Source organism: Aulostomus chinensis, chromosome 23, assembly GCF_037954235.1.
Source record: "Aulostomus chinensis isolate RoL2024-O1b breed Wild chromosome 23, RoL_Achi_v1.0, whole genome shotgun sequence".
Taxonomy (NCBI): Eukaryota; Metazoa; Chordata; class Actinopteri; order Syngnathiformes; family Aulostomidae; genus Aulostomus; species Aulostomus chinensis.
In genome coordinates this window covers 3,320,326-3,345,119 of record NC_141342.1, presented here as the reverse complement: position 1 = coordinate 3,345,119, position 24,794 = coordinate 3,320,326, and the positions used below count along the sequence as shown (strand labels likewise).

The 24,794-nt window shown below is 43.4% G+C and overlaps 1 protein-coding gene and 1 long non-coding RNA gene across 2 annotated transcripts in view; both read right to left on the bottom strand.

The window, feature by feature from the left end:
- The window catches only part of myocd (myocardin), a 113,075-nt gene extending 95,252 nt beyond the window's left edge, over positions 1-17,823 (bottom strand). Inside the window, exons 1-2 of the mRNA XM_086196042.1 lie at positions 17,617-17,823; positions 15,316-15,353 (exon numbers count right to left, since the gene is read on the bottom strand). The gene's annotated coding sequence lies outside the window, so the exon portion shown is untranslated. The remainder of the gene's footprint in view (positions 1-15,315; positions 15,354-17,616) is intronic.
- Positions 17,824-21,625: 3,802 nt separating this feature from the next.
- Positions 21,626-23,159, bottom strand: LOC147239158 (uncharacterized). The gene is made up of 3 exons (XR_015111690.1): positions 23,079-23,159; positions 22,147-22,202; positions 21,626-21,849 (listed from the first exon to the last, which is right to left on the bottom strand). It is a non-coding gene; the product is annotated as an uncharacterized LOC147239158 (long non-coding RNA).
- Between the last annotated feature and the right edge of the window lie 1,635 nt (positions 23,160-24,794).

Here is a 24,794-nt window from a genome sequence, read left to right as displayed (position 1 = left end):
TGGCCTCACAGCAAGAAGGTTCCGGGTTCGAGTCCCGGCTCGGGCGCGGGATCGTTCTGTGTGGAGTCTCCATGTTCTCCCTGTTCCTGCTGGGTTCTCTCTGGTACTCCAGCTTCCTCCACAGTCCAAAGACATCAAGAGGGACCAGGCTGATTGATTCTCTAAATTGACCGTAGGTATGAATGTGAGTGTGAATGGTTGTCTTTCTCTCTATGTTGGCCCTGTGATGCACTGGTGACCTGTCCAGGGTGAACCCCGCCTCTCGCCCGTAGACGCTGGGATAGGCTCCACCCCCCCCCCCGCGACCTTTCATAGAAAGGAATAAGCGGAAGATGACGATGGATGGATTAGCAAAGAAAAGTCATAGCTGTGGCTCAAAGGAGATATAAAGGGGGACTGTATGGTGTATATTGTAGATATTTTTGTATATTATGTAACCTTGTGTTGAGTCGTATAGTGATGCCCTTTTTTAATGTAAAAAGAATACTACAATCTTGACATATGTCTTGAATATACCCGTGTGTATATGACATTCCTTGAGATCTGATGTACACTTGATCATTGGCTGTTTGCACTGTGCATTTACACATACGTGTATATTTCCTGACTCACATGCACTTGTGCCAACTACTTGGTCCTTTCTGTTGGCTCTGTATTTTTTTTTTAGCCAAGACAATGTATTCATGTGCATTCTGTGTCCCTCCGCAACAGCACTTTTTGAATGAAACAGCTGATCTGCAGTGCCGAATGCTGTCGAAATACAAAGGAGGTTCTATGTTCTTCGTGTGTGTGAGTGCTGAGTGTCAGAGCACCGCTGCAGCTGGCTTCCCCGCACAGGAGACGCGCTGACCCACATCCTCTGAGGGTGAGACCCGTACCATGACCTATGACCTTGTGTTACACCTCTTCAGGAAATCGGAACGTTCCCTTAAAGATGACTTGTTACTTCAATAAGAATTACAGTGCTACAACTTCAGCCTAAGAGAGAAAATTTATTTATTGAGGTACTTTGTCACTGTGTCATGTTACAGTTGATCATTTATCATTATGCCATGTAATAATGTGTAACTGTGGCCAGCGCTGCTCTGTAGCAATGTGAACTGTGCTGCTGGAGGTTCTGGGACAATGCAAGCGAAAAACAACAGTCGATCTTGATTGATGTGTCAGTACAGTGTTTGTTTTCACTTATTCTACACAGCCAAATAAATGGAATCGGTCCACTTCATGAGAGCCCCAAAATAAACGTGTAATCATAACAGAGAGGCTCGATCTAGTCAACGTCAGTCAGTATTAAGTGAGAACGGAGATCTTTATCCGTCTGCTAATCAGAGCTGAGAGCGGAGCCGCCACATCTGGGAGGAGCTGCGTGCTTGCGGGTTTCTTATACTTGCACCTGTCGCTTTCCCTTCATAGTTCTTCACTAATATTGTCTTAGAGAATAATTTGATAAATAAACTCCAATAAACATAGTAATCATGATATAAATAATACAGTTCATGATTAATTAGCTTTTGTGAGGTTTGTCCTGGCAGGTTCAGAGCAGGCTCATTCTATCCTACTGTCGTAACTTAATTAGATTACTACATCGGAGTAATTTAGTCATGCATCGATCAGTTCACAGCTACTTTAGTGTTTTTGGCTCGTATGCAGTCTGTTGTTTTTTTTTAACCGTACATTGAGTTATAGTTTGGTTCAACCTTGGAACATTTATTCATCGGCGTGCATGATTTTTATGGTCACTTCAACATCTAAAATAAAGTGATGGGCTCTTCTTGAATGCTTCACTTTGTGATTCCTGAACATTTTGTGCAAAAAAAATAAAAAATTTCAGTTTAATTAATCGCAATAAATAAATCTAACCAAAAGCAGCCTGTCTGATCTGAATGAATAAATGAATGTTCAATGTGTGATCATCCAAATCAACTCAAGTGCACGGCTGCCCAGGACTTTGCAGCTCGGGGCTGCTGGTGACAGATTTAAGTTGTTTCTTGCACCCACAGTATTTAGCAGCACACAAATTTATTTAGAAATGACGTTCAAACTAGTCCACATTGTAACCTACACGTAGCTGCTGCACCCCAGCCCAGGCCCGCTCTTTATAGCTGAAGTTCACGCAATCAGAGATAAAGTTGTCACTTTTGGTGAGCTGTATGTAGCAGGCACAAACAGATTCTAAATGTGATGAGGGACGAGGAGCAGAACTGTGCATTTATCTGCATATTACAGCCCATAATATGTTGTTGCTGTCACTCCATTCCTGCGGCTCAACGTGACATTTATGTTTTGATGAAGTAAACCATAGACTGCTGCCTGGGTAATCCCAGATTTCCTATGGTACAGCTCCGAGCTTAGCAGAGGGCTTGACTAATAGCTTTCTTTTCAAATGATCGCTTTGCTACACGACTTCAGACGAGGGCAGCGGGCGTGAAATTCAATTATGGCGCACACGCTCCGCAGCCTTGTCCAGAGCTGTCCACTTTAATCCCTCGTTTGCCCTCAAGGATTCAACCTCTCTCAGACCTCTTCTCAAGTTCTCCCCTTTACGCTTGGACTTGTGCTGCCCCTCTGCGTGCCCTGTACATCTTGTATTTTCTTCTGATGGCCTGCTTTGAACTTTACGAGCCCCCACCTTAGGGGTCTTTCTCATCGCCACCCTCCAGTTCTGCTGACCTTTGGCTGGTACAGTACATCCCTCTTACCCGCACTGCCCTGATCGTCCCTCCATCACTGTTTAAGAAAAACAACAGCAGTGTTTATTTTGAGTAATCAACATTACAACTGTAACATTGTTGTATCCTTGTAAAACTTTCTGAATGAACGTGTAAACATGACCTTTAAACTTAACTTAGTCGGCCACCATGTGGTTCCTGTTTCCCAGTAAACAGTGTTTTTTTTTAATCAACCATAACCGAGCAGTTATTGTTAAAACCACCATGACAGAGGTTCCTGAAAATAACTTTTTCAACCCTGAACTATTAAGGACATTTCAGGCAAGGTTTTCCAACCCGATTCCCAGTCTGCAGTCCAGCGGTGACCATCTATGACCTGAGTCACATCCATAAGTTAAGATGAAATATCACATATTAATATCAAGCTCCGCTGCTATTCATCAGAATAGAGACATTGTGAGACGACTTCTTCAGTAACCACCTGATGCAGACCACATGATGCTGCAATGTGGGCGATACCAGAGCAAGTGCACAAAAAACAACAACAAACAAACAAATATATATATATAAAAAGTATTCTTACAAAGCTTGTGGATATGAAAGCTGGCAATATAAAGCCAAATTAAATAAGCATTTTTTTTTACATAGATGAGGATGAATGTATGTGTGCGCACTCAAACACACCCATTAAAAAAAGCTGATTATGTACAGTATAAAGTCACCCACATACACCTGGTAACACAGTATACAGTATGTATACATGTGTATGACCATCCAAACAGACACACGCCATCAAGTATCACACTTACAGAGATGTTAGATCAATATACACACGAGTATAAATACACGTAGGCAGTTGGTTAGTACTCTATAGCGCCAACAGGCTAATAGCTCGTCTTGAAGTAATATGCATTTGGTTACATTCTGACCACAGCCATTTTAGAATTGGCATATATGTTGGCCGATGTGTGTTGACTTGAAAATGAATTGTTGAGATTATAATGCAGAAAAGATTCAAATCACAATCTACCCACTGCAGACATGACTACACAGACGCGGCGCCAAGCTAAGGCCAGGGTGGGGGTATACTGGCTAATGGAGGCACTTGATGGAAATGGTCAAGCTGGTGGCTGAGGGTGCTCACGTTGGTCATATTGTTGCACTTCACACACATGTAGAGGAATAAGTATTCAAGTGACACTCCAAAACCTCCAGGGAAGTGCTGGTGACAGACTGAGCCAAATGCAGAAGTTCTGGCCTCCTCGCTAGCACGTCCTGGGACTGCGCCTCCCTGACACAGGTTAAACCCCAGCGGTGAGAAGCTAAATGCCAGATTTTCCTTTTCCTCTGAGTTGAAAATACAAAATGTTAAGAGAGTTTTGACAACTCTGAGGTTGAGGCCTGGTTAGGTTTAGGCAAAGAACCGGCTTGCTTAAGAAAGCTATCATTTGGGTTAAATTAAAAATGAATGAATACATAAAAAACAGCTGCAAATTCCAAAACGTCTCACTAAAAAAACACTGTTTTGTCACAAAAAACACTGCTCCAAATTTCCTGATGTCTCGCTCCTGGCTCATGATAATCAGGAAGAGCTATTTATAAATATTGGTGCATTACTTTTAGGTATGACTATGAAGAGCAGTCTGTGAATAATAGTGAAACCTCTGATCCCAAGATGTCCATCGTCCATCGTCATCTTCCGCTTATTCCTACACATTAAGGGTCGCGGGGGGGTGGAGCCTATCCCAGCGTCAACGGGCGAGAGGCGGGGTTCACCCTGGACAGGTCGCCAGTCCATAGCAGGGCCAACATAGAGAGACGAACAACCATTCACACTCACAGTCACACCTACAGTCAATTTAGAGTATCAATCAGCCTCGTCCCCAATTGCATGTCTTTGGACTGTGGGAGGAAGCTGGAGTACCAGAGAGAACCCACGCAGACACGGGGAGAACATGCAAACTCCACACAGAAAGATCCCGTGCCCGAGCCGGGACTCGAACCCAGAACCTTCTTGCTGTGAGGCCACAGTGCTGACCACTGCACCACCGTGCAGCCCTGATCCCAAGATGTGCCACACTTATTTAACTGTATGTGGGACTTGATTTTGGTAGGATGGGGCTCTGCAAACACTAATTGCACTAAACTCTGAGAAGCAGTCTCAGAGTCTTTGTCTCTAACAAGGTCACTCCCCTCCAATGGCAGACTAGCTATGCTGTGGTGTCTAGATCTGGGGTCTGTGGGAGCAGTGGAGGGGATGAAGTGGGCCAAAGCCAGGCGCCCTGAGCGGTCTAGACCTCCAAGAAATGCAGGGGAGGTTTCCTGCCCCGGATCCTGAGCTGGGAACACACTATCCCACATCCCTCTCCCATCCTCAGACCCCCAAGAGGACAAGAGAACAAGGGGGGAGTCACGCTGTGTTCCTACACTCAAAATACCTCCACTTAGCTCTGTTGGCTCTGCGCTTCTCTGCTGCCACATTTTATTTCTTCATTTCTTTCTCTGTCTCACCCTCTGGCGCTGTCTCGCCATCCTGGCCTTGGACTCTCATTCTCACTTCACCTCTTATTTCTTCCTATCTGGCCCCCCTTCATCTTCAGTGTGCAGGGCTGTATATGTGCGAGTCTCAGAGGGGTCGACTGGAAGCAGCACTTGTGGTCTGGCTTGTGGTCAGGCACTGATTTGCAAGGGTAATGACATAATACTAGGATTTGTGTAACAAATTGTTGAATGGTAAAAACATTCCCAGGAGTGATTTAAGTTTTGATAAATGTCATAATCTGAAATTGTGGTGCCTTTAGACTGCAACATCTGAAGCCAAGAGCTAAAACAGCGAGAGAGCTCCTCAGTTCAAGTCAAGAAACGGCTCTATTATTCTTCTAATGTGATTACAAGAGAGACAATGTCAGAGATTAGACGCTCCACTGAGCCAGTTCACGCAATCTCAACTGGAGGCAGATGATTGAGACAGTGAGCCTGATAGGGGACATTACCACTCCTTTGTCAGGCTCTATGGGAAACCCAAGCTATCTGCCAAACAGACAGTGATTGTGTCATGATGGCTGAGCGACTGGGGACTCACAAATCACTCCTACCACTATTAGCTCTGAAAGTCCAATATGATGTCCAACGGCTCCACATGAACTTTCACGCTGTCTGTTTACTTGGCCCTGGAAGTCTTCGGCTCGTCCAATTATCTCACTTTAGTTTAAGTGACGGCTAGTAATGACAACAACAACAAAAAAAAGACAAGAAAAAAAAAAGCCTCTGGGTTGATGCCAAGATAAGGGACTCCCAGGGGCTGCTGGTGTAGGGTTGGAGTACGGTGGATGGAAATAGCTGTCCAGACCACAGGGAAAGCCCCTCTAACAGCCCTGGGACAGTGACCGCAGCCCGGCTGATGGCCTTACAGCTGTGGTAGAGGCTGTTATTGGTAGGAGAAATATTACGTGATAGGCCTTTTGGCAACACTGTTCAACATACTTTGTTTGGGTCTTTTTGTGAACCAGCAGATGGGAAACAAGCTGCGTCCATGTTCTCGAGACGTCCTAGGGGAGCGAGGGACCAGAGGGAGGAGATAATGCCAAAATGCCATGTCTGCTTGTCATAATGACGGCAACTACATGCGCAACATACCACAATACTTCTGCTCAGAGGTCTGGCTTTGTCTTGAACACAAGTCAGCAAGAGGTAAAATCTGAGTCATAGGAAGGTCACAAGGTCCCAGTAACGTGCGGCCCAACAGTACTGATTATAGTACAATTTCCTTTATTTGCTGCCAGTGTTGAGTAAAATCACTGGAATACCAAACATCGCACAGGTATATTCTCTTCAGTGTGATACATTGTGTTTGATCTGGTAGAAATTTTTCCACGTTATATCGAAGTAACCAGACTGGCCATTTCAGAAACCCAAATGAACAATACAATATTCTATGAGGTTGTGCAGATATCCTTAGTGTATGAAATAGATGTGAATGAGGCAAGACTGGCGCTGCATGAAGCCCACTGACAATTTAAATACTGACAAGAGCCAATATGTTGGTATATTAGAAACAGTCTTTTTAATTTGCTTTAATTTAATCTTTTTGGAGTCTGACTAGCACACCGCGATGATGAGGTTGGGCAGCGATGTTGACAGTGCAAGAAAGTATCGTCATGGCAGGTACTCAGGCGACAACAACACATGGTCCTGTAAAATTAGCCACCGTTTGAGCCGGACGCCATTTGCTGCTTGTTTGATGTATGACACAAAAAAAATCAACTTGGAGAAGTTTGGACTTCCTCCTCTGGAGAGGTAGTCTAGAGGAGGACGGACTACCATCCACGATGCAAACCTGCTGAGTCAGACAATGTGCTCAGTGACTGTCACTCCACCATCTGAGAGGACTCTGCATGAACCAGAGAAGGTCTGCCATGTTGGACAGCTACTTCCTGATTCCTTAAAGTGTCAAAATAAAATTGACATATTTTAAACTGTCATTCCAGCTGTTTTACGGTTGAAAAGCTGGATAGAATTTTATGTCAGAAAAACAAAAGAGCATGATACATTGGAAAAAAGCATGATTTAAAGCATAACTATGTATGCAAATGAATGATTTTATAATAAGAAAGGAAGAATAAAACAGAATTTAAAACTGCACAACATAGATGATAGAGTGCAAAATAAAACTCATAATCCTCACGAAAGATTTACCCAATCTCATCAGTTAAAGGTGTACTCAGCTTGTATGTGACTGCCAAAATGTTTCCAGTTCATCCTTGAATCCCAGAGGACAAATTTGAAAGAATTCTCTGTAGGCAAAAAAAAAAAAAAAGTTTTTCTTTGTCAGGCCCAACACCAGGATGATGTGACTGGCAAAGAGGCAAATCTTGACATGTCTTTATATAGTAAAAATAGTGTTAACCCCCAGCTATGCCTTTTTCCGCATTGTTGCATCCCGTAATGAGTTCATGTGATTGATGCTGTTTGTCTATCAACAGGATTACTCAAAAACTATGAGGCAGATTTGAACCAAACTTGGTGAAGGCGTGTAGCAAACATGGGCTAAGGAGGAACCCATTTGACTTTGGGGCAGATATGTTTAACACTGGTACAGCACAATAACAAACCCTGACTGAGAGGAACCTACTTTAATCTGATTCTATATGTACAGAAAACAAACAGGCTTGATTTAATCTGTAATTGCATTTACAATTATTGTTAGATAGGGGTAGCGCTGTATGCTAACTCAACATTCATGCCAAGTCACCTGTTTCCATGGCAGCAACATCCATAAGAGATCATTTTTCATAATGAGAGACCGTTACCAGATGATTCCCACAGTGTCTCGAGCACAGCATCTCAGGATGAGCAGCGCGTAGCTATGAAATCATCATTCACCTGTGAGCAAAAATGTGGAAAGCATCGTCCCGAAACATACATCAAGGATGCAAGCTGACAAAAATGCAACGTCTCCATCATCATGAGAAAGTTGAATAAATATCAGCAAGATCAGCTGGTCAGCGCTTTCGTGAGTTTGTCTAAGGAGGGAGTGACTGATATATTTGGTCAGAAAAATGTGCGGGTGATAGCATGTGCAGCTGGCAGTACCATAAGCAAACAGTGTGCCCTCCACTGAGCTATGAATCATAAGTAGGGGGAAGTTTGCAGACAGAGGCCCTTGTGAATGTGATGGTGTGGATATAGCTCCGGTCATGTCAGACTGTGTGGGAAACACAAAGAGGGGCAGGCAGAGTCACATGGGTCGTCCTGCTCCCAAAGACATGTCTGTCTGTCTGTCTGTCTCTCTCTCTCACTTACTCACTCACACACACACTTCTCCATCATTCGCTCTCTTTGTATGCTATTGACTTTATTTTTTGCTTTTTTTCCATCTTATGAAGCCTTTTCTATCACATATATGTTTACATAGTGTATCGATTTTGAGTGAGAGGTGAAAAGTTAAAAAGGTTACAAACCAATTACTATAAGACACACATATACACACTAATTATATTACTTATATAGATCTATCTATCTATCTATCCATCTATCATCTATCTATCTATCTATCCATCTATCATCTATCTATCTATCTATCTATCTATCTATCTGGGAGAAAAATATTCAAGACACTTTGTGGGCAGAGCAACAGTTGAACTACAGAGTTATCACATCGCCCTTTCCACTTAAAACAAATGGAGCCTCTGCCACTCAGTGTTGAGTTCTCCCTGCAGGGGTGTTGGCCTGCTCATGGCTGGCGCGGCTTGCAGATGGAGTAGCCATCTGGTAACTGAAGGGTCACAGAATTGGACTGTGTCAAAGAGTCCCTGAGCAAAATGGAGAAACCTGCCTGCTCCTGATGAGTGCGCTGGTACCCTGCATGGAAGCCCCCACCATTAGTGTGTGAGTGTGTGTGAATGACATGACACTGTAGAACACTTAGTTAGCTTTTACATTAGAAAGGCATCATCTAAAGTTACATAAGGTGACATTTGTAGGATAATATACATCTCTTTTGGCAAGATATCACACAAATATTTCATGGAAATAAAATGAATGATCTGTATTTGTGTGTTGTTGTACTGTAGCACAGTAGATAGGTTCGGTAAACCATGATGCACTTACACAGATGTGTGTAATTAGTTGGTATGTACTAAGTATTTGAGGGTGTATTTTTCAGTTCTGACATCAATAACTTTTTTCAGTTAAATTTGAATTCCATTCTAATGTGAATTAATTAGTATTTATTCAATTTTTTGGGGGGGATCTTTATTTGTATCATTTCATTTGTCATCCCTTTTTCTGGTGAATTACACCACAGTTTCAGCTCTTTGCAGCATTTTTGTGGCTTGCAAACAAACTTAGCTTGACAGGTATTTGACCCTTGCTGTGAACGCACGATGGAGAAAAACACACATGGGGGCATATTTCTGAAGAACTTGGTCAGTTCGTTAGTAATTATTCTTACGTCAATCATAAATGAACTAGAGGTGTGCATCCTCCTAATTACGATTAGCATTCTTCTAGGTACGGTCTTGGATGCTGAGCGTGCTGTTCTAGTTAATAACGTTGATCAGTGATACAGCACATTCATCACAGGAGAAAATCATGAGAATCGTGAGAAAATCATACGACCCCCTCCTTTTTCTCTACACTCCAAAAGCAAACAAAAACACGGATCAAGCTGTTGAGAAAAAGAAAAAAAAAAAACGAACCTATTTTAAAAATCCTTCTGGTCACATTGCACCTGTTAACAAACTACTGGCACTGGTTTCTGAGGCCAACAGGAAAAGCTCTTGAAATAGCTTTCCCATGAGTCTCCGGTCTAAAATAAAATAAAGGGGCTGGCAGGAGCCGCCCACCGCGCTGGTGCGACTCTGTCATGGGAACCATGCTAAACTGTCTGTGGAGATTTGAATAAATGAAACAGCCATCCTTGAGTTCCTCCATTTACATGACTGATCCAAATGCTCGTTTATCTTTTGCAAATAAAACACACAGGAGAAGGGAGGCTACTTCAGGGGGTGTGTGTGTTTGTCTGCGCAGCTCGCACACAGGTCAGACACGCGCTCGAGCTCGTCCGGACGACTTGTTGACTTCTCTCAGACGCGTTGAGTGAGAAGAGGAATAAGCAAATTGCATTAAAAGTGTGGGAGGGAAGAGCCAATAAGACCTGTAAACAGAAAAGGGCATGCTAGCCGCGAGTGCCAAAGTAAACACACACACGCAGCATGCTTCAACAAAAACATTTACATTTAACACAACGCAAAAGACCATTTATTAAAAGAAAACAATATTGCTGCACAACTTACGAAGCCAAAGCATCTCTGAAAAGGCTATAACAAGTGAGAAAAGGAAGGATTCCGCTGAAATAATTGGGGTTTCTTGAGGCGAGCTAAAGCAGAATCACACACCAGCCTCACGGCGTTCACCTTTCTCTGATTCATTCTCAGACTGCACTCTATTTTAGGGACTCTGATGACTCTGTCTTGGCCACATCTCCCTTTTTCCACTGTAGAAAAAAAGTTATTCATAATCCTCCCAATAACTCAAGCCTGTTTGTCCAGTGTGATAAAGCAAAGGGAGCATTTGAAATCTAAATTTGCATTCTTCTGAAGTGAATGGCTTTGTCAGCTGGAGTAATACAGATTGGTGCTGGGAGGCTGTTTACATGGGGATGGCTTAGAGATCCAGAGAGGAGACAACGCTTCTGGCCTCCTCCCCACAAGAAAGACCTCCGTGGGTGGGCAACCGCTGATGCTCCAAGATCATCTCCAAGAGGCACGAGAAGAATAAAACTTTCAGAGGAATTGACAGATTTTGTGCCAAATAGTCCATTTTATGACAAGGCTGCATTATCTGGCCTTTAGAGGCTGTCACTTTAAAGGGAAAATGTTGAAAAATGAAGTGAGATTATCCTTAAAATAGCAACAAAATAGAAACAGAAGGTCACTGATGAAGGGAATCCCCTTTAATCTTATGTGGGGAGTTTCAGGAAAGTTTAGGATGACCAAAAGGTCAAAGGTTAAAAGGTCGGTGATTGATCTGGAAGGCAATGAAACAGGACCTCAGAGGCTACAATTATCTCAGCTTAGGTAATGAAAAACACAAGCTGGACTACCTCCTGGCTGTAGAGCTCAGCCTTTAAGTGTGACACACCAAACATGCTCTTTAATTATCTTCTTCTTTCAGTGGAAGTACACCTGAGTTCTAATACCGGGCCTAGGAAGAAGAGTTGGATACCTGAGTGCAGTGAAACACCTGAAAATGACTTCTACCCGATGATGCACTTGAGAATTTGCACCATCGCATTTTTGGACAGCTCTGCTGCTGTTACCCATCAGTTGCCACTGTCGTCAAGCTAAACATTTGTGGCTGGCTCTTTCTGCATTCTGGAGTCACAGTGAAAGGATGCAGGAGGGGAAACCTCTACGTGGCACCTATTTGTGAGTACTTGAGAGCAAATAACAATTCTTAGGACACATCACTTTCGCAGTGTAGAAACACTGCAGATAAAATAGTATGTATGTCTGCCGACAAGCCTTTGAGCATCCTTATCTCCTCCCTTTCAGCAGAAACATGGCATCATCGTTTTATAATGAGCAATATTTCAACATCGATACAAAGGAATTGATAAGCTCGGAGGCACACGACGCGAAAAAGTTTGTTTGAAAATTCCAGTTCTGATTCCCATCACGATTAAGAAACTGAAAAAAAGAAAAAAAGAAGAAAACAGATGTGGCAACATTCCTCCAGGCTCTTACATTCAAATATTAATCACAGTCACGCTTTTGGCCGTCACGATCAGGCAGCCTAATTGATGATGATGCTGGGACTGTATCACTTTGTTGTTCTTACAAGTTATCTATTTCTCATGAAGGACCAGCCAGTTGTTGTGGACCCAAATGTTAGACAACGTTCTGACTCACTTTGTTTTTACACACACACACACACACACACACACACACACACACACACACACAGTGCTGGTACTTGCTGCTAGCTCACTCAGCTAGCATTTACTGCTGGCCGGCTAAATGGTTCAGTTTACAGAACAAATCTGTTTACTTTTTTTTTTAATTGACTAACTTTAGTTTTAAAGAGGATATCAAGGTCCATTGTGCTTTTAGCAATGCATTACGATCTAACTTTCTTTACTTGTATCCCAACTCGGCTTACATTGTATAGAGTTCTGGTGCAGTTGGGCAACTGATGCTGTGTTTATTTCACGTTATATTACCTGCAAAAAGATTTACTCTGGCTCATCTGCTGCCAGAATCTTTGCTACGCTGTGTGAGGATGGCCTGCCAGGGCAGCGGCTCATCCCCTCCAACCACCTCGCTCTGAATAAACTCGACTTCAGCATGACTTTTTCTTGCAGCGGGGAATTTGCGGGCACAAAAAAGTGAAAACACTTTGTTCGACACTGTCTCTGATTTCCCCTGCAGCTTAGAAGCTGTACAGGAGGCAAAGCGTTATCCTGCCACCTGAACTTCATTACCCTGCTGCTGAGCTACACCTCGAGTCTTGTCTTTCTGTGTTTGTTTGGTTTTGGTTTGACGTGGGTCACAAAGTCAGGCTTGAACCTGTGATTCGGTCAGCATCCTTGCTGGCCCTGAAGCTTCTTCTCCCATGGAAAACAATACTTTTATCTCAGAATTTCTGTGTCATTAAACGTGCATTTCCCCTGAATTTCCATGACTTGGAACGGGTTTTGTATTAAGTTCGACCATTATTTCAATATAGACAAGCCACTTGCAATCATATCCTCATGAGGCACCAAGCACTTCTATTTTTAAGCTCATATATTACACTCCAATCCCAAGTCTTTGTTATAAGTCGACTAAACGGACAAGACCATTTACTATATAGCAATCACCCCTTGCAGCACAGCAGACAGGGCGCATACTTGTCTTTATTAAGGCTAAACATAGGGAGCGCTTCACTTTAAAGTACAAATAAACAAGATATAGCACAAGAATGTTTAACATTGGCACTGTCACAATATATATATGAAAAGGCCTCCATATATGGAGCTTTATATTTAACAAGGAGAGACATTTGAAGTCATCTCCTCACTCATGATTCGTGCACCACCATTCCCTCCAGCCACGCTCACATAAAACGCTGCGCACGTGGGCATCGCTGACAGCAAAGTCCTCCCCTCCATCACGATTCACCCTAAGCAGAGGAATTAAAGAATATCGGCCGATGATAATCCTCTCTAAGATTCGGCTGTGATCGCATTACATGTGCTGGCCATTTGACAAAGTTCTACCCAGAGTGTATCTTGGTGAATGGCTCCTGGAATCACACTGCTTGACCTCTCTGCTCTCCGTCGACCGAGAGGAAGTCCGGAAACGGCATTAACTTTTCGAAGGTCATGCAACAAAGCCACCTCCCAACATCAAAATATCATGTGATGAGATAGATAAGCTGGTTGTGTATGTGTGCATGTCTGTAACGCTTTCCAGGAAAATGGAGAAACCAGAGGGATGCTTGAGTGACATGGAAATAAGCCCCCCTGAAGCATGACAATAAAAAGGCTCCCCCTGCTTCTCTTTGACAGACTGCTATAAAGTCTGTCTCACACAGACACACCATGGAGCAGGTAGCGCACACACGAGGCCTGCACAACTGCTACTGACAGAGTCAAAGTAAACAACACAGATCCCGCAGATTAATATGGATGACGGTATTTTGGGAGGGAATCTTTTTTGATGTGGAAAAATGTAGATAGTCACATTTCACCTGAGCCAACAATGTTTAAATCCCTGAAGAGGAGCCAAGAAATCTTGCTAATGAGATAAACGAGTGTCAGAGCTTTTTGACATAACTGTTCACACGGGACAAAAGGAAACAATAGCTGGAAATCTTATCGAGGCTATGGAAAAGTAGGCCCATGTCAGGGTAGTTCAACGTACTATGAGGGTTTACGGATGAAAAGAGCGAGTGCTAAAGTTGTAGATGACGGCTCGCACGAAGTGAAACAAACAAATCTGACAACATACACTTGGGGGTCAACCTGCTGTGTTTGGATGGGAGGATTTAATAAATAGACCCAAGATGCCTCATTCCTCTTGACAACATTGTGAGGCAATATTCTGATATGTTTATCACAGCAGCAGTGGTTTTACTCCTGTCGATGTCACACATAAGTTAACCCTATTTTTGGGCGTTATATTGTTGTATCATTAAAATGAGCCCTTTGTGTGTCAGTTGTACAGGTGGGACACAACAGTCAGTGATACGTTGGAGGAAGCCTGATTCAGATCTCACACTTGATGCTTCGCAGTGGATTTAGATCATCACAGGTGCGCAGGTATTTCATGTAGTGTTTGTAGTGTGTACCTGAGTTGACTAACTGTACCAGAGCTCCATTCCTACTAAAGTTCAGGCCATAACCTGCAGAGGGCAGTAGAAAGCATTCGCCAAATCTAGTTTGCCACCTGTATCCCCTGAAGAAGACAGCGGTGAGCCAGGGGCGCAGTGCACATCAAGAGGAGCCCACTGGCAACGTGGTGTCACGAGGACATGTCACACGTTCTCCGTCATGGCCCCGCCTCCTCTGAGCTTTTAGCTCGTAATCACATCAGCTACATTTAGGAGCCATCTCACAGTCTCTGCTTAGAAACTAAAACATCTGTAAATCTTCGTGTCTACATCACTGACTACAAATGACTTGGTGCAAATGTGCGCCTCGTACAATCTATATTGAAAATGGCTACGAAGTTTGGTCTTCCTTTGTTGCTTGTTTTCCTTTATTGGAATGTATTGATCTGTTTTAGCTGTACCTTTTTTAATAATCACAGAAGAAACTCATATATGCCAATAAACACAAGATAAAATCCAGTTTTAGCAGCAAATCCCATATTCTTGCAAAATAACCTTCTGAGTTTTGATGATTTTTACTGCATTTTTATCAATTAGAAGGTGAAATCATATCAATATCCAATCTATGCGGGTGATCAGTTGCACCTGTGCTGTGACATCGGCTGCTGTGAAAGGACCTGGTGGCCAATGTCAGGGCTGCATTGTAGGAGATGGAAACAAAAGCTCAGAAACACTTCTGTTTCTGTCTCACAACAAATGGTCAGGAACCCTATTTGTGCCTCATATTCAGGGCCGATGCTGGAAAAGTGTCACCAGTGTGTCATCGTACCTGCTCACTGGGCCGCGCCGTGGCTCGCTGCCCTCCACCTGTCAGACAGAGATGAAAGGATCATTTATATACCACGCTAAACTGTGACACTGTTTTGCGTAAAAAATGGCGATTCTTGAATGTCCTTGAATGTGGTGAACTGTGACCAAGCGCTCAGTCACATTTCCCTTTTTGGAACGTTAATGGGCTGCATTTGATTAAGTTGCTAAATTACTGAAGAAACAATGCTACCCCAGGCGCCTAAATACACCCTCTAAACATAATTCTTTCCCATGTGATAAGAGGAACATAAACCCTTTCATGGAAACAATGCTGACATGACGTCATGTTATTACTCAAGTATTTTGTCAAGCCAAACAGCCAACAACAATATCCTCAATTTTTCACGATCTCCTTCTCTCCTTTCATCTCCTTTCCCTACGAGTTCTGAACGTGTTGTCTTGACTGATTTGTGTTTTGTGAAATCATACGCATCCCCTCCCACCCCCGATTGATGGATTCAGTGTAACATCTGTTTCAGGATCCAAACAACAAGGCTGTAACCCGGTGGAAGAATTCACGGTCTCCTCATCCATCTCCATTCATCCAGACCACTGCCCATTCTGGACAGTTTTACTTTGGTCTATTTCAGCGCTGTTATTTTGATCTATGCATGCAGGCCGCTTAAGGCAGAACTACACAGAGAGAATTCAAAGCAGGCGAACCCAAGACCTCTTCCTACTTCGTTAGTTAACACAGGCACATCGTGTACCCAAACATCACAAGTCTCCCAATCTTATTGGACTTTACCCTGGGGACGTCTTGGACCATTTTGTTTATTTTTTTTTTGTTCGCTTTTTGACGACTAGTGCTGATCTGTGACAGTCTGTGCTTCTGTATCATGTTGAGAACTTTGAAAAGTTATCGAGGATCTTTTGTAAAAACACGAGGGATTCTCACAACTTTAACTCAGTTTTAAATGTTTCCACGGGTGTCCAACTGGATTCTAATCAATGCAAATTAGTAATTGAGAATCACTTTGATCTGTCTTAGGGGAACATGACCTGACAGTCCATGTCCCATTTTTTTTTTAACTACCATCCAGAATCCAAAGCTACAACCTCTATATCTGAAATGAGACTAGAAAACACACAAACGTCTGCCCCTGGGCTCTCTCACACTCACAAACTAGTAAAAGCTACAAGCAGTGATGAGACCCCGACTGCTGGTCAAGATTTTCAAATCATGGTTCTCTCTGCTGTGCTGACCCGCGGTCTCACCAGATTTGGGCTGAACCGTCACATCCTCAACAGAGGGCGTCGCACATCAGAAGTGGTAACGACACAGGTAAACAACTCAGTTGAAGAGGAAATATAAACCAGGAAGAAGATTCCTTCCCACATGGTCTGAACAGAATAACTGCGTTTGAGAATTTACAGAACGGTTCAAAAATGGTTTGCTGACAGCGACCAAGCTCAAAGCCTAACGGGGTCATTTTGATTACATCACACTACAACTTAATCCAGCTTTAAGAAGTCTTCAGGCCAGAATTCTCATCGATAGCGTGGATTCTGTAAAGGATGTATGGAGGATGTATGGAGGATCATGAGGAGTCAAGTCACAACAGCTTCTTGCTCAGTGATGAAATATCAAGCAGCAATACCTCGCCACGCTAGTGCTGTAACACTTCACCAGTGCCTTAAGGCATTTTTTTCCACCAAATATCAAATGGATCTAGTCAACCCACAAGGATGACATCAAAGTAACAAAACGTGTAATTCTCTGCTGCCACCAGGTGGTGCTATGACTAATAGGCCCCCGAAAATTGAATGTGTTCTTCCTTGGCCTGTATTACACTCCTCCTCCACCATGTTTGCTGAAAATCTGCACCAGTTTTCTCATAATCGTGCTGACAGACAGACAGACGCCACCAACAACATGACCTCCCAAGCGGACGTAATCATTATTAGCGAGCAGAGATGAAACATTAACCACTTCAGTGATAAGCCGTGAAGCCATGTTTGACTCATCTGCTTGGAAAGAACTCACACTGGCCAATCAGCATGTCCAACATCAACCAGAGTTTGCAACAGGCCCCCAGACATACAGTGGGTACACATCAGTGAAAAAAGATAACATGGGGAATTCTCAGGGAACGCAGAGACAAGCGAGACGATGGTCAGCTGGTTCAAGGCCTGTTTGGACGATGAAGCCTCGAAATGTTAATCTTCACCTCATGTCCCACTCACCAGCAGATGCACTGACACCAGAATCACGCAGGATGCTTATCTTGACAATAAAAAGAAATCATCTGCACTTCACCTTTTTAGATGACATCAGGATACAGCTGATCAATTTGGGGACTTTTCCAGGTGGAGTGTGATTTAGAAAGGGAGCACTGCCGCATCCATCACATGACATGACTTCACAATGATGACTAGTAATTGTTATCATGTCTCTTATCCTGGCTTGAACGCAACATCTGGAGGCAGGTTGTGTGTGGATGTCTCACGTATCTGCTGGAAACTACAACTGGTGTTGCTGTGGTATTGATTTTAGTGTTCCCTGCTCTCTCTGAGCACCTGCAGTGGGTGTGGTGTGGGTGTGGCTTCCCTCCACACCTGTCTCCAATTCACAATCATCAGTCCTGTAGAGGAATACTCTGGTTTCTCATCTACATGACACCAGGTGGCGCTAACAGTGTTGTTCAGTTGGGGTTCTCCCAAGTCTCAGTTGCTGTTCTCTGCAATCAGGAACCTTCTGTTGTAGATGCCTTGCCACCCTTACCACAAACCTGCCTGCTTCCAGCTCAGCCACTCTGGACTGTGGATTCTGTAACACACACTTAACTTTGCCCGTCTTATAACTCACTTGTGTACAATAAACCTCTTAAACCCCTCATCTTCTCCTGCAGTTAATTTTAGGTTCAACTGTCAAAATATAACAACTGGAACAAAGCAAATGCTTGTCTTAAAGCGTCACTTCGCCTCAAAACGGCGTTTTGCCTTTCAAGTCACGATAACATGTCTTGACCTCAACAACATGACGTGTTGGTGAATCTGTAGGAGAGAGCCAGCCATGTATATTTAGCTTGAAGCTAAAGGTGACTGCTAACGAAAGCGAAACTCTCAACCATCAGCTGACAAACTAAAATGGGTCATATCTTCTTTTTCAACTCCAGAAAACCAAGAAATAATGCACATCCAGTTCATCAGTGCTTTTTGTACATAATTTTGATCTAGAATCATGATAATCGAAATTCATTTCATTCATTTGTGAGCATCTAACAAAAAATAAAAGAGCATTTGTAAGTTGATGTGTTTTGTCTCTTTTCCTTCCTCCCTCGGCTGGCTGGCTACACAACTGTGCTGTAGTCTGCACCCACATCCACTAATCATCCTCCCCACTACAAGAACCCAGTCGGGTTTCCATCAGTGTACTTTGAAATACCGCATCTGAAAAGATTAATGGAAACAGGAAAAAGAAAAACACCATATGCTGGTGGAGGTGGCTGCTCCCATTTCGAAAAGAGTAAATGTGCCAAACTGGAGATGGAAACATTTTAGGTAAGTTCTGACGGAGCGCGTCCATCCACGTGGCTGGGTTAGCTGTGTACGAATCCCTTTGTTTCCTTCGCCTGACAGCAGCAACGTATCTGATACAAGCTGATCGTTTCTCAAGACCACGCTGCAGTTCCACTGATCGAAGGCTTTTCTGTTAGTTAGAAACACAACAATGCGCAACGTTGCCTGTACCGACATCCTCTGGTGCCTTTATGTTGTTTGATTTGCGCCAAACCTGCTGATTCACACAGTTTGCTTAAACGTCCCAACCCAACTAGTGTTGCCCTCTCTTCCAGCCAGCCAGCACGCCAGCCATCATTTCCCCATTAGCATATTTTCACTGTGCCAATAAATACGTTACGCAATCAGCAATGCAGTCTAAAACACATTCTATTGTTAATCAACCCCTCTGCTCCTGGTTTCTGATATCCAGCCATGATGTGATGGTTTGAAGTACATGAGTAAGAGCAAAAAAAGCAAAGCTACCTAAGCCGAATTATTCATTCTATCACGGATAAAAGATCAGAGTAGCTGACATGCAAGCAGACGCAGCACACCTCCCTGTAGAAGTCACTCTTCACTGTCGTTTTCTCCAATGACACATATAATTTCCTCGCCACGGTTCATGACCAGATTGACTTAAGTGCTGCTCAATTACCAGTCTTAGCGACCAAGCATGGAGACGACCACAAAAGAACCAGGTAGCATTCAACAGGAAATAGCACCTCAGCCAATTACCCATGAGCTCATATGTTGCCAAAACAGCCATTAATCCGAGTGGTGAGCTCACAGAGGGCCAGAGCAGCTTCGGCCACGGGTGAGTGGACTCAGAGAGTGACAGACAAAAGGGGTGGAGGGGGGGTGATGTGGCAAACACAGGAATCGATCATACGTGTCACTAATTTGTCTGTCTGGGATGTGCAAAGAGAAAAAATTGGCGAATCAATAAATAAGACATCCTTATATAGATTTACAACTTAGCCTGGACCTGGAATGACTAAAATTCCCCCTCAACAGACACACTTACCAGAAAAGCCCTTCCCTGAACTGTTAGGAGACGAAAAGCATGATGTCTAACACGGCCATTCCTCACAAACCTTCCAAAGGTATGCGTACGATGATAAATGATGACGGCTCACGCGTAAAAATGAACAGAGTACACAAGTGAATCCATGGAGATTCAGCAGACTCATACCACACTTCAGTGCCTGGACGAATCATGGTAGAAACAACAATTGTGTCACAAATCTCCAGGGAGACACGTGTCCTGTCATTGCAGAGGTCAAGTGGCGAACTGGCTGGGTACAAATAATGTCTATACATGTATAAAACAAGTTGACAAGGCCTAGGTGTGGTGAGCCAGGTATCAGTCGGAGTGAGAACCGTCAGATCCTGACATCACATCCATGTGAAGTACAAGTTAATAAAGGAATTGTTTGTAGGCTGTAGGGGCAAACTTAGGGAGTCAAGTCAAATCAAGTCAGTTTTATTTGTATATCTCCAAATCACAACAAAAGTTATCTCATGACACTTTACAAGTACAGCAGGCACCTCACTCACTCCATCCATCCATTTTCTATCTCTTATCCTGTTAAGGGTCGCAGGGGGGTGGAGCCTATCCCAGCAGCTTTCGGGCGAGAGGCGGGGTTCACCCTGGACAGGTCACCAGTCCATGGCAGGGCCAACACACAGAGACGAACAACCATTCACACTCACAGCCAAGCCTACAGTCAATTTAGAGTATCAATCAGCCTCGTCCCCTCTTGATGTCTTTGGACTGTGGAGGAAGCTGGAGTACCAGAGAGAACCCAGCAGGAACAGGGAGAACATGGAGACTCACACAGAAAGATCCCGTGCTGGAGCCGGGGCTCGAACCCTGAACCTTCTTGCTGTGAGGCCACAGTGCTGACCACTGCACCACCGTGCCACCTGTAAATAAAGTTTTATTTAGAAAAACGTGAAAACTTGAAACTGAAAAAAAGGTTAAACCACTGATGAATGTATTAGTTAGGGGCAGTCAGTGTTATGCATCAAAAATCTCCACCCCATGCGACCGTGAACAGGATAAGAGGTAGAAAATGGATGGATGGATGGATGGATGGATGGAACTTTATTTGCATCTGTTTACAGTTTCTATCAGTGAGCATTAATGGAGGTTGCTGACTTAATCCTGTTCTTAAACATCCAACATCCTGGAATACATTCAGATGTTCAGGGGAGGTGCAGGTTTAGAGGTAAACTCTTGTTTGAAGAAATCTTGGAAGTTTTGTGGACAATGTGTGTGTTTGTGTGTGTGTGTGTGTGTGTGTGTGTGTGTTTGTGAACCAAAGCTCACGACCACCTTCGTCTCAACTGCCATCAGCCCCTACGTGTGTGAATGTTGAAATAAGACTTGAGTAGTTTCAGCTATATTCTCTGAAGAATAGGTGTGTGTGTGTGTGTGTGTGTGTGTGTGTGTGTGTGTGTGTGTGTGTGTTCAAAAGGAAGATTCAAAATCGAACCCAGAGGTTGGATTATGCAACCCTGCATTTTATTCATTCATCACTTCAAAATGGACAAACTTTTTGTCATCATTATCTTTCTATATTAAATACTACCAGAATAAACAGGCCATTAAAGAACTTGACCCAGATACACAGCAGACACTCACAGGTACAACCTCTTCATCCCATTTCACAGACTTCTTCCTCTCTCTTTTCGTTGCTCCATCTCCTCCCTCTCTTTCTTAAGTTGCTCTGTCTCCTCCTTTTCCCTCTCTTTGTCCTGTCTACCTCCTTCTGGAGCTCAGCTCCTTCAGCCTGCTCCTCATCCTGCAGCACCTGCACCGCCTTCCACAGTTCCACCCTTTTCTCCGTTCTGCAGAGCCCTCATGGCCACGGCCTTCCTCCTGAGCTCAGCAGAGATGGCTGCAGCTGCCTCCCTCTGCTGCTCAGCCGCCACGTCGACCCGTCGCTCTCAGGGACCGTCTCAGGTGTCATCTTTCTTAAACTGGCTTGCGATAGAATCATGATCTTTTTAGAATCAGATGTTGAAAAGTGTCAAATGCTGAAGTCCTCTCGAAAAAAAAATCTCAGAATGAGGTTCACTAAAATGTCGTCAAGGGACTTGCAAAATGCTAATATCACATATATAATATAATATAATTCATTCTTCTGAGTCAGATTTCCGACAGATTTGACAAGTTCTGCCGAGAACTGTCCGGCACAGACGGAGTACAGGCAGGAAAGTCGGAACCCGTGTCCGCGACAACTCTATTGTAGCTTACAGTGTTGAAGCAATTCATACTTACATGTTACTGTCTTTCCACACACCTGATATTCTCCAACACCCATTCACATGTTCTACCTAGAAAGGAAAGAAAGAAAAACAGATGAAGATGTAGCGCCGCAGCAGACCATGGCACTGTGACACTTTATCAACTTATCTTTCCCCAGAAGTGGCTTGTTGCAGCTTTATCCTCTAACCATTCTTATAAAACCAGACTTAAACAGATGTCTGAGGCAGACCTATTCAAATAAATGCAAAGCTCTTTTTTCAAACAATAAGAGAAGATGCACAAGTTTGGTCTCTTCTGAAAGGTGACGATCTGAATTTTGCTCTCACCGCATTGAGAGAGAAGTGTTGGTTTTATTTCCATCCTTGCTATTGGTAAGCAGATGGCTCCAGATAAGTGTATCTGGAACATATTATTAGCTGAACAACGAACACAATGGAGCTGCAGCATGAAGTCTTATCTGGCCAAAATTGACTTGATTAAAAAAACAAACAAAACAAAGACAATAAATATACTTCTCAGAACACGTCCGTGCCCAACCCCCATCTGCGGGCCACATCATTTTTCTGAGGTTACGTTTCCATTAAATGAAATCAGTTGCAATATTTGCATTAGCCTAAAGCTAGCCGTTAGCTGAACTGCGGCAACAACACCGGGCCTCCACCACAAGACCTGCAGTATCTTAGCATATAGCCGTGGCCCAACCATTGGGTATTGTGTTTGATAACCAGGATCAAAGCGGCTAGCTGGCTAGCTGGTGCTAAAAGCCAAATCTGTCATGCTATCAGACACACGCCAGTCTTTTTCAGCCAATCAAGAATAGAAATGCCTTGACATCTGCATATTCTTCATTAAACTCAAAATGAATTTGACATCAATATACTTTACTACTATATTAAACTAGCGTGTTACTGTTAACAACATATTTTGAAAATCATAAAACGTACCTCCTAACTTTTAGCCACATTTGCCCCTCAGTCGGTCAGAGCAGGGAAGGTCTGGCAAGCCTCATGAGAGGGAAATCCTGCCCACCTTTGATTGAAAAACGGTTCATTTACTCTTGTTTGAAAAAGAAACGAAAGCACAAGCAAGCACAGAGACATTTTTGCAAAACTGAAGGAGTTTTTTCATATCGTGCCATTTCCATCAACAATTTCTTCAGTGATTCTTCAGAATGTGCATCAAAACATGCTGATGGAAACGCGACAAAGTGGGAAGCCTGGAGCACACTGGAGGTGGACGGGATGCGTTCCGTACGTGGCGTGGAGCAGGTTTTTTTTAACCCCCTCCTTATTTTAGACATACTATTCTGGCTTTCCTGCTGCACCATCTTAAGTGTTTCTATGTAGATTTTGTCATTTAATTTTTGCCATTTTTGTCTTTGAATGTCTGGAGGATTGCGTGGTTGCACGATGAGGAAAGAAAATAGACCTGCCACAAAAAAAAACTAGCTGCGTCACTCAGTGACATTAATGATGGCGTGTCAGACATGATGTCACTGAATCACTGCAGCACCAATCACTATGCTCATGTTACTCATCGCAGATGGATCCAGCTGTCAGAATGGAGAGTGATTTGGCTGGGCAATAAATTCTTTTTGGTCCTGTTTTGAATGTCTTCCAAAGCGCTTTCGTCACGTCCTCACAGCCACGGTGAATCGAGGCCTGGGGACCAGCACTGGGAACATCGGAGTGGGCATTCTGATAAGCACCATCAACACATAACTATTCGGATCTCCCTGTGACGGCCAGCCAAACCACAGCAATCCGAACGTTCACAGCAGAGGTTGTAACAGAAAAATCCTCTTACCGTGTCCAAATGATACCTCTCCTTGAGCGAGGTTCAATGGCTTGTTTATATCAGGCCACCAAACAAATAGCACCAGCACACTGAAGCAAATACATGTTTGTTTACTCGGGGCAAGTCACTGGTGGGGAATGCAAGCTGTTTAGGGCGGGACGCTGCTGCTGATATTTTGTTTGTTTATGTGTGTGTGGCCATGAATATGTACAGTATGTGATTGGCTGTATATGTATGTATACACATTGTTACCTTGGCCAAACAGTTTCTAGCCCAAACATTTGTAAGCACTTCAGAGTCGTTGCATGTAAACTCTGCATGAAAACCAATTCAGCATAGTAAATAGGAGATGGACAAATGATTATGCAAATGTAATTAGCAAATTAATGGGCTTTTGCAACAGTAAATATTGATTAAGAACATCTGCTTGATGTGTGGGATCATAACATTCTTCAGCAAAGGTTTCATTACAACACCGACAGGCTAATCAGGCGTGGTGAGCGCCGAGCTGCCAAGTCAGAAACCCAGTAAGAAAAGTTCCTCGGCGGCTCATCGCCGTTTCACATCTTTTCACAGAAACTTCACAACAGCACGGTGAGATCAGTGTCTACTCTCACAATTAAAGCTCATTCTATAAACACACACTATCCTACTCTAAACAGTGTATATGTTTTTACAGAATATGCGATAGTCATCAATAGTGTTCACTGGCCAGAAGGTTGGACACATTCCTTGGACAGAATTTTAAACACTTTTAATTACAAGTGCATTAGAGTGGAAACCAATATCATCACATTCATCTGCTGATCTTCATCTCTGATGTCGACTGATGTTAAGAATAAAACTATGTAATCATCGCGTCA